Genomic DNA, 8979 nt, shown 5'->3' with positions numbered 1-8979 from the left:
ACACATAAATGTGAAATCTCCCAGGGATAAGAAGGAGAAATAAGTCACACTTTGAATTCTGGGAGAAGCAAAAGGCAAACAATGGATCTTCTAATTGAAATACATTCTAAGAAACTACCTTTACTGCAACATCATCTTATTACAGTTAGAAGACACAACCTGTTCTTGCCCAAACCAGGAATGGAGTTGTGTGTCTGGAGCACGTGTTTAAGGAGTGCCCACTGACAGTGGAAGGCTCCCAAGGGAAAGAACTCCCCTAAAACACCACACAGCTTTCAGCAAGTTCTCACACCTCGTGGCACAAGTCAAAGGCAGCAACTCTCACAGCCCCCCTGCAGGCAATCCTTACCCCATCTGACATCTGAGCAAACCCAGCACCACAGGTTTGTACAGAGCTCCTGCCTCCTCCGCCGGCGTGAGGAGGTGAAGAGCAGCCCACTGGAGACTGTGAGCCGTGAGCCAAACACTGAATACAGGGCAGAGAACACACAGACACCTCTACAGGAGTAGCAACAGAGCCCTGAGATCCCAACTGCCCCCCCGAGGTGACACCTCCCAGGCAGTGCTGTGTCCTGCTGTGGCTGCAGTCAGTCAGGACTCAGTTCCAAGGGATCTTACACCACCCCTGGGATTGCTGTGCACACACTGAGCACAGCACAGCAGTTTCAGTCTTTGCCCTTGTCCCTACACCTCAGTTAACGGCCACACTGCAAAACAACGTCCCGTTTAAAACGTCCCCCCCCTCGTCACCTCCTACCAGAAGATTCTGCCATGGCTGTGCTTCAGCTGCTCAGAGACCTTCCCAGTGAGACACTGGGGAAGAGACCCTCAGGGACAGAAAATTCCCCCAAGACACTGCTTAAACCTTAAACAGATGAGGGCTGTGATATTTCTTGCCCATTGTTACCAGGTTAACCTTTCACCTGCAGGACTCACTGCTTCTGTTTGCCCAACCTGTGAGGAGCTGGAAACGAAATCATTTTGACAGCTATAAAAGGTCAGTTGTAAAAACAGCATGTTTGTTTTAGCTCAGTACCTTACCCACAGCATCTGCTGTTCATTGCCATACATTAGTGCAGCCACGAAGGAAACATCGATTCCTGACTGCAGCGGAACCCCGACGGCACCGAGGAGTAGGACGGGCCCAGGAGCAGGATGCTGGGCCCAGGAGCAGGATGCTGGGCCCAGGAGCAGGATGCTGGGCCCAGGAGCAGGATGCTGGGCCCAGGAGCAGGATGCTGGGCCCAGGAGCAGGATGCTGGGCCCAGGAGCAGGATGCTGGGCCCAGGAGCAGGATGCTGGGCCCAGGAGCAGGATGCTGGGCCCAGGAGCAGGATGCTGGGCCCAGGAGCAGGATGCTGGGCCCAGGAGCCCACATCTTACCAGGGCACCAGGGAAACTCCATCCTCCAGCTGCAGGAACAGATCCAGAGAGCATTTTACAAAACTCCTGGGAATGCTTTGAAGACATCTGCAACAAGGAGGGCATAATAAGGAAGGCAAGCTGGAGATGACCCTCCAAGGGCTCTTAAACAGAACCTTTAGTGCTGTGAATGGTACAGGGAGGAATTCACTGATGGCAAACTCTGGTACTGGCAATGATTGATCAGCCTCTCAGAGGAAACCCGACCTCCACTGTGCCTGCAAGGCCTGGCAGAACATCACCGAGATTCACTGCCTGTGCCAGGGCTCACAGGCACATGGGGTACGTACGGGGGGCTTGGGGCATCAGCCTCCCTGCTGACCTCACCAACACAGGGCAGTCCTCGAGAGAATGAAGGTCTGCTGGTGCCTGGATATTGCTTTAAATACATGGGTGACTCTTCAGTATCAGGATTTTTTTCCATCCCACAAATGTGAATTATTTGGCGCATCCCCAAAATAACAATTTCTCATGTCAACCAAAGCTCATACGTTGCTACGATCTGTTATTCTTACACACTTCTATTTATGAGAACACTTGCACACATTTCAGAAATGGGAAATCTTTGTAAAGTTTTATTTTATTAACAAGTTGGTGATTTTATTATCAAGTCGGATTTTATTACCAAATTGGGAAAGGTTAATAACTTCCCAAAAGGAAAAGCTATCAACAAGTTAGGTTTGTGCTCACAAATGTGCTGGCCTTTGAACAGTGATGCAGATGTCTTTCCCACAGAAATATGCCTGTATAGTAAAAAAAGAAAAAAAATCCCACGATCTACAATCCAGGGCTGGGCTACAACTCCAGCATCTGGCAGCGAGTCAAAAATGTTCAGCTTTACTCATTTAAAGGATATTTCCATTGCCCTCATTACCACTGACCTTTTGCTAACACAGAGCACTGACCTGAGCTAGGGTTGAATAATCCCCCTGCCACAGAAAACTGCTGCTGCAAAGCCAAGGAATATCTGAGATACCTGAGGTAACAAAAAGATAACCAATGGCACATGTATTCTTTCCAGGCATGGTTTATTGAAAACACACCAAATTGTTATCCTACATACCTGGTTTCTAACAAGCATTCTACTTGTCTGCATTATGGAAAGATCCTATAATAATAATACATTCTGTCACGGTAACATTTGTTCTATGAAAAGCATAATCCACCTTTTTTTCCTCTTCATACTTGTAAAATCAAACCATTCTAGGTGTTTCAGTTTATAGTACAGTGTAAATACAATGCAAAATCCCACCAGTCTAAACTACAGAGAGAATGTTGAGCAGTATTACAGAAAACACATTGTTGATTTTTTTTTTTAATTCTCCTACCATGAAAATTTTAAGGCACATGATAGTTACAAACACATTAGCTACTAATTACCAGTAAGCTTCTTAGTCTAGTTATTTTGTTTTTCTGAACAGTAAGAACCAGATTGGCAGGCCTTGTAGTATCCTCACTATCTTCCTCCTCACCTTGGACTTCACATCATCCTACCCTGATGTCAAACCTAAGACAAAAAACAAAGGTTCATAATACCTTCCCCTTAAATGCACTAAATTAGTTACTGTACCAGTAAATCAGAGAATTTCTCTGTCAAAGATAAGGAAACACCAGATTTTAGGGGCATCCAAACCAAGAAATTTTGCAAGAAACGACAACTATATAAACACCTTCAAAAGCTGTGAGAGCACAGCTCCAGCCCAGCAGCACAGCCTGTGGCTGGAGGCACTGGCACGTGGAGGTGTCACTGAGTGTCACACTGGGGGTGTCACTGAGTGTCACCCTGGAGGTGTCACTGAGTGTCACACTGGGGGTGTCACTGAGTGTCACCCTGGAGGTGTCACTGAGCACAAGGGGCTGTGACCACCCTCGTGTGCCCATGGGGCTCCTGAAGCTTGGCTTCCTCGAGGGTTTGCCATGTGCCTCTCACAGGGATCTGAGCCTGTGCTCAACTTTAAGGCAGGTGGCAGAAGGGAACTCCCCACCTTCAGTCTCCTGAACTGCTCCAGGAGTGCAAACTGCCCTTCCCAGCACGAGCCTTTCGCTAGAAAGCATTGCTGGACCCTGCTCCTCAGGGCAGGCACGAACTGATGAACCTGCTGCAGCAAACACACCACCCTGCTTTCTTCAGGTGTCCATGACAGCCAGTTTGTTCCTGGTCAGTCCCTTCTGGGACATCTTGGCAGCAGGGACAGGATTTGCTTTCCTAATGCAGGTGCCTTCAGAACCGGCAGGTCTGAGCGCACGGAGCAGGACTGGGACAGGCAGGTGGTGTGCCCAGAAGACACTGAAGGCTGGGACCTGTGGCTGCCCAAGCTGTTCTCTGGGGAGCATTTCAAGCTGACAACACATCTTGAGTTGCACTTATGGTTAATACGCTACTTAATTCCAAGACAGAAACAAACTGTCCTAAAGCCCTGGCTTTCCGCTCTCCTGCTCGGATTCTGCAGACGGACGGACCGACCTGGGAAGCACAACTGCTCACACCCAACACCCAAACTGGGTGCTTCTCCAGGGGAGTCGACACACGATTTTGGTTTTTTTAAACCTCCACAGCTTAACAAAGGTGCCTGTTCTGCAGTAATCACATGCCATCAGAAGTCTCCCTCCCCCTGTGTTATCTCGGCCCTGACTGGGCCATCCAATTTCCTCCTCCTCTTTAGCAGGAGCCTTGCAACACCATCACTTCCTTCCATGCCCATCCCTCCCACTAGAATTTCACAGGTAGAAATCTCTTCTACTCCAGCCCTTTGCAGGCAGATTCCCTCCAGTTTTCACAGTGAAGCCAACAGGAAAAGAGGAGGTCACATCCGTGAGCCCTAAAAAGCACTGCCTGCCTTTTAGCAGGAGACTCCAGCCCCTACTGCAGCTTTAATCACACACATTGCCACGTTCCCTTCTTTACATACAGTCCCTGCTGCCAAAACACAACAATTACGGGTTCATCCACCCACAGCCCAGAACAGCTCCAACGGCCAGCCACAACTGTGCCAACAAGGGGAGAGGGGAGGGCAGGGTGGGCACACATCCCCCCAGGGAGCTCCTGGCCACAGACAGAATGGACACGGAATCACCAGACCTGTTCCAGGTGCCCTGTGCCAGCCCTCAGCTGTGGGCTGACAGTACATGGTGGGAAGTCTCACGTGCAAGTCACCCCCCAGCCCGTTTTCCTTCCTCAATATCCAAACAACAATTTGCTGAGAAGAAAAAACCCCACAGTAATGCTGAGGATGGGTTATTGCTACATACTTGGGAATGAGTTGTCACTGTAAGGCATGGGAAAGGGAGGGGTCAGACGTGTGATTGCCAGGGGATGCCTTGGCCCATCCACTTGGTATCTGACTCTGTGACACACCATCCTTTGCTCCTCTGCAGCCACAAACCACATTGTCAGCTCACAGCTCTGCTGGCTGCCATCACACTTACCCCAGGAAAACAAGGACCAGTTTGCTCCAATGACCTGGGCAGCCAGTGCCATCCAACCTGGCAGGGAGGGTTGTCAGCACAGGGTGCAGTGTGAATACAAACCAGACTTTTGGGGGGAGTGGGATGGGGTCTGAATTTGCTTCTCAAATACTCCTCAGTGTTTTTAGCCCACTAATGACAGAGACTGAAGTAGATCCAATCCAGATTTTGAGTGTCCCTGTAGTGTGCCACTAAGAGCCATGGGATATCTGGGATAGGAGGTCATGACCATAACTGGCCCCAGTCAGTTCACTTCCCCCTTCCTGTGGTTTTCTCTGTTAACCTCTTGCTGGCTTTGAAATATCTGTACAATAACTAAACCACAAAGTCTTAGCAGAGACTCCTTTCAACAGTCAGGTCTTTATTTGAAGTGAACTTTTGCTCAGACTCCTTTGGTAAGTATATGGTTTGAAGTAGATCAGGGACAGACTGACAGCACGGCCCTTCTCTTACACTGTTCTAATCAGCTACAAAGCAGGTTCCATTGCTAATTACTGAACGTTTTTAAAAAAATCCTTTCATATACAAAAAGAATACACCAAGTACATAACCAAAAGTGATATAAAACTTTTCTGTGTAGCTTGGTTAAAAGGGTCTCCGCGTATTGGCAGAACAAGTATGAAAAGAGCACCATTGATAGAATGTACAGTCAGACGATGGATCTGGTCTCACTGCCACACTCATGTCTGCACAGAGAGACACTGCCTGACACAGACAGTCACAGAGAGTCACAGACACTGCCTGACACAGACAGACACTGCCCGACACAGCCACAGCCCCTCCCTCTGCTGCCCCTCAGCCGCTGGGCAGCTCTGGCCCAGCAGGACTCTCGTGCAGGTGAAAATACAGACTTTGCTCTCTTGATTTGCTCCAAGCAACTTCACCTTCCCCAGCATCCAGGAGTGACCACTGCAACGCACAGGGCAGATGAGGCTCAAATAGGGAGGGTGCGAAGGAGCACACGTGTCATCCAAATCACTGACAGCTTCTGGCATCAGTCTTTTTCCCTGAATCAACAAATGCTTCCCTCTCCTGCAAACTACTTTACACGGTTTTGTTAACCTATCCTCTGCACAACAATATATATATATATAGATATATAGACTTTTTTATTTATATATATGTATTCATGTCAAATTTTTAATATACTCAAGAAGATACAAAGCTCTTGGTACTTGCTTTTTTTTTTTAAGTTTTAAATCTTTTTTTACAAAAAAAATGTAGATGTTTACTATTACAGTAATATTTTGGGGGAGGTGAGGTTGTTGGCTATTTCCCCTTTTTAATTACAAAAGAAACGGCAGGCACTGAAAACCGCAAATGATGTTTGCTGGACTCAAAAATGTGCTTTCCAGTCACACCGTTTTTAGGAGCTCGTTTAAAACTAAATGTGGCAATCAAAGAACAGTGGCAACCAAATAAATTCAGCAAAAGTCCTCTCGTGCTACTGGTGAGACATTTGCTTCCTGTTCTCATCTGCTGCCCTCCCTTGACCAATGCCTGGAGAAAATCGGTGATCTGAAGTCATTTAGTTCACGGCATTTCCAGACCCCACAAACAGAGCACTTCCCTGGAGGTGAACGTCCCCCTGCACAGAGCAGGGGAGGAGAGCTGCTGCCCACGGGGGCATTTCAGGCCAAATCAAATATGCAATCCCAAAACAAAAGCAAAGGAACACAGAAATCACGATGATGATTTAAAAAATGCCAAACCAGTTCCCTTTGTGGCATTTTTCATGAGGATCTATAGCCCAAAGCAAACATGGATCCAACAGTGAAAAATTTACCATCAAACCCAAGTGACAGACCCATCTAAAATTTATAGCGTTTTCAAAATAAAACATCCTACAAAAAAGCTCTTATTCTCTTCCAATGCCGTAACAGCTATGGCAAAAGCAGTTGTTAATCACCATCAACGCAACAGTGCTACATTTAACATGTAAAAGCTCCTTATTGCAATCTTTGAGAATATGAAAATAAAAAGCCAGGCAACTCCATTTCTCAGCACAGATTTCTGAACCAGGGACACTGAAACCTTCTACAAACTGCTTTTCAATATGTGGAAATAAAAACAGAGACATTACAGAATTCAAAAGGCAGAAGTATTGTACACCAGATTATAATGACAATATAGCACTGTGATTGATATAGCTTACTCTAAAAGCAGATTATACAGCTTGCATCAATTCTGTCATCCACTCTCCAGTTCATTTGACTGCCGTTTAATAGGTTTTGTTCTGCGTTTTCTCCCTTCACTGAAATCCAATAAACCCACTCAACATTCCTGCACTTTCTGTGGAAATAATAAAGAAAACCTGAACATTTTTCAAAAAGCCTTCAAAAATGTTAAGAGTCACAGTTCAAAAGAAATCCCCCAAAACAAAGAAACCCAAACCAAGGAGCCCCAAGCCAGGGAAGTGCTGTTATCCTCACGGTGCCCCTGCAGTGGCAGCTCCAGTGTCCCCAGCTCCTCTCTCACTGTGGCACCGTCCCCACGCCAGAGTCACCCGGGGCTGCAGTGACAGGGACTTGGGTTCTCTGCTCTTGCTTTCTCTTCTTGCAGGAGCAGAAGGAGGGAGGGGGAGGTGGTGGCTGTCCTGGTGGGGTGTAACCGAGTTCAAAGCAGGCTGTGGCTGTAAGGCAGGGTGCTCTGGGTGCTCCAGGGGCTCCGGGGCCATGGCAGGGCTCTCCCCCACACCCTCCTGGGACCTGCAGAACCTGCAGCCTGTCAGTGATGCAGCGCCCTCGAGTCTGAATGGCAGTGGTGACTGATGAGATCCTCTGTGTCGATTCAATGTTTGCTTCTCCCCCTCAATTAAAAAAAATGTGGTTGGACTTTAGCCCTGCAAAATAAAGTCAGAATTGGTTACTACCAGTCAGTGACATGGCCTTTATGATCTCCATCACCTCGTGACAGGACAGTGGCTGCACGTGCCAACTTGTCCCCAACACAGGGGTTCCTTGGAGGGTTTGTCTGGGAGAAAATGAGCACAGACTGTTTCTCAAAGTCAGGACCCTGGTGTAAGGCTTCCCTGCTCAGGGAGGAGTGCAGGAGTGGAGCAGGCACTGCACACCCTGAGCTCAGAGAGCAGTGCAGGACTGGAGCAGGCACTGCTCACACACCCTGAGCTCAGCCCTCTGCCCCAGCCAGCACAGCCCAGCCTGCAGCACTGCCCAGCCAGGGGAGCCAACAGTGCAGGCTCTGCTCTGGTCTGGAAGAGCACCTCCCCATGCTGGAAACCTGCTCTGGGCAGGGGCTTCCAACCCAGAGCAGAAACAATGGCAAACACTCAGCATTTATACCAGACTAAGAAGGAGTAGGGAAAAAACATCCAATACCACCACCCAAAACCATCCAGGAGTTTTCTCTCCCACTAATGCAAGGGATTTCCATGTAGAATTATGGACAGATGATGGTTCATTTTTGGGATTTGGGCCTTTAAAGGTCTGTTGTCCACTCTGATAGGAAAGTTGCTCAGTGCCTTCCTGACAGTCAGTAAAATTTTCCTTTAGTCATAGCCAGGGGCACAACACCTGCTGTTCCAAACATAGCATCCTCTGCTGGAGTGCCAGGAGGGATCAGCAGGGTAACTCTAGCAAGGCAGCAGGACACAGATTAGCAGTGGCAGGAGCGAGGAAAGGCCAGTGACATTACCAAGGAACTTGGCACGTGGCAAAGGCAGACAACCAGAAAGCGACACAAAGGCACCTTTCTTTAGTGACAGAATAAAAAAAAAAAGAAATTGAGAAGTGGGAGCTGTGGGTCACTGCTTATTGTGTAACCAAAATTATCTCTCCTTGCAAAGTAACTTGTGTACAGTCAGCAGCTTTCCTGCAGATGGGCAGCACTGTGGAATACATGGGAACCTCAGGGGACATCCAGAAATAGTCAAGGATATGCTTTTCCTTAAGTCTCAGACTAATCCTTATAATGAGCATAGAGGGGGAAAAATGATTGGAAACAGGAACACACCACTCAAATTCATTCCCATGGCCTAACAGCAGAAATATTTCACATTTCAGCTGACAACCAATCATTCACAATATTAATTTGCTGCCTGCTTATTTGACAGGTTATTTTTTAATCAAAGAG

At 47.7% G+C, this 8979-nt stretch overlaps 1 protein-coding gene across 8 annotated transcripts in view; it reads right to left on the bottom strand.

Moving 5' to 3' along the window:
* Nucleotides 1–3963: 3963 nt before the first annotated feature.
* The window catches only part of ARVCF (ARVCF delta catenin family member), a 239979-nt gene continuing 234963 nt past the window's right edge, over nucleotides 3964–8979 (bottom strand). For all 8 annotated transcript variants that reach the window (XM_032705632.1, XM_032705633.1, XM_032705634.1 and 5 more), the window contains one exon: nucleotides 3964–7729. The gene's annotated coding sequence lies outside the window, so the exon portion shown is untranslated. The remainder of the gene's footprint in view (nucleotides 7730–8979) is intronic.

The sequence above is a fragment of the Chiroxiphia lanceolata genome, chromosome 18 (assembly GCF_009829145.1).
Source record: "Chiroxiphia lanceolata isolate bChiLan1 chromosome 18, bChiLan1.pri, whole genome shotgun sequence".
NCBI classification, from domain to species: Eukaryota; Metazoa; Chordata; class Aves; order Passeriformes; family Pipridae; genus Chiroxiphia; species Chiroxiphia lanceolata.
The sequence above is the reverse complement of the archived record's forward strand: the minus strand, read 5'-3'. Positions and strand labels throughout refer to the sequence as shown.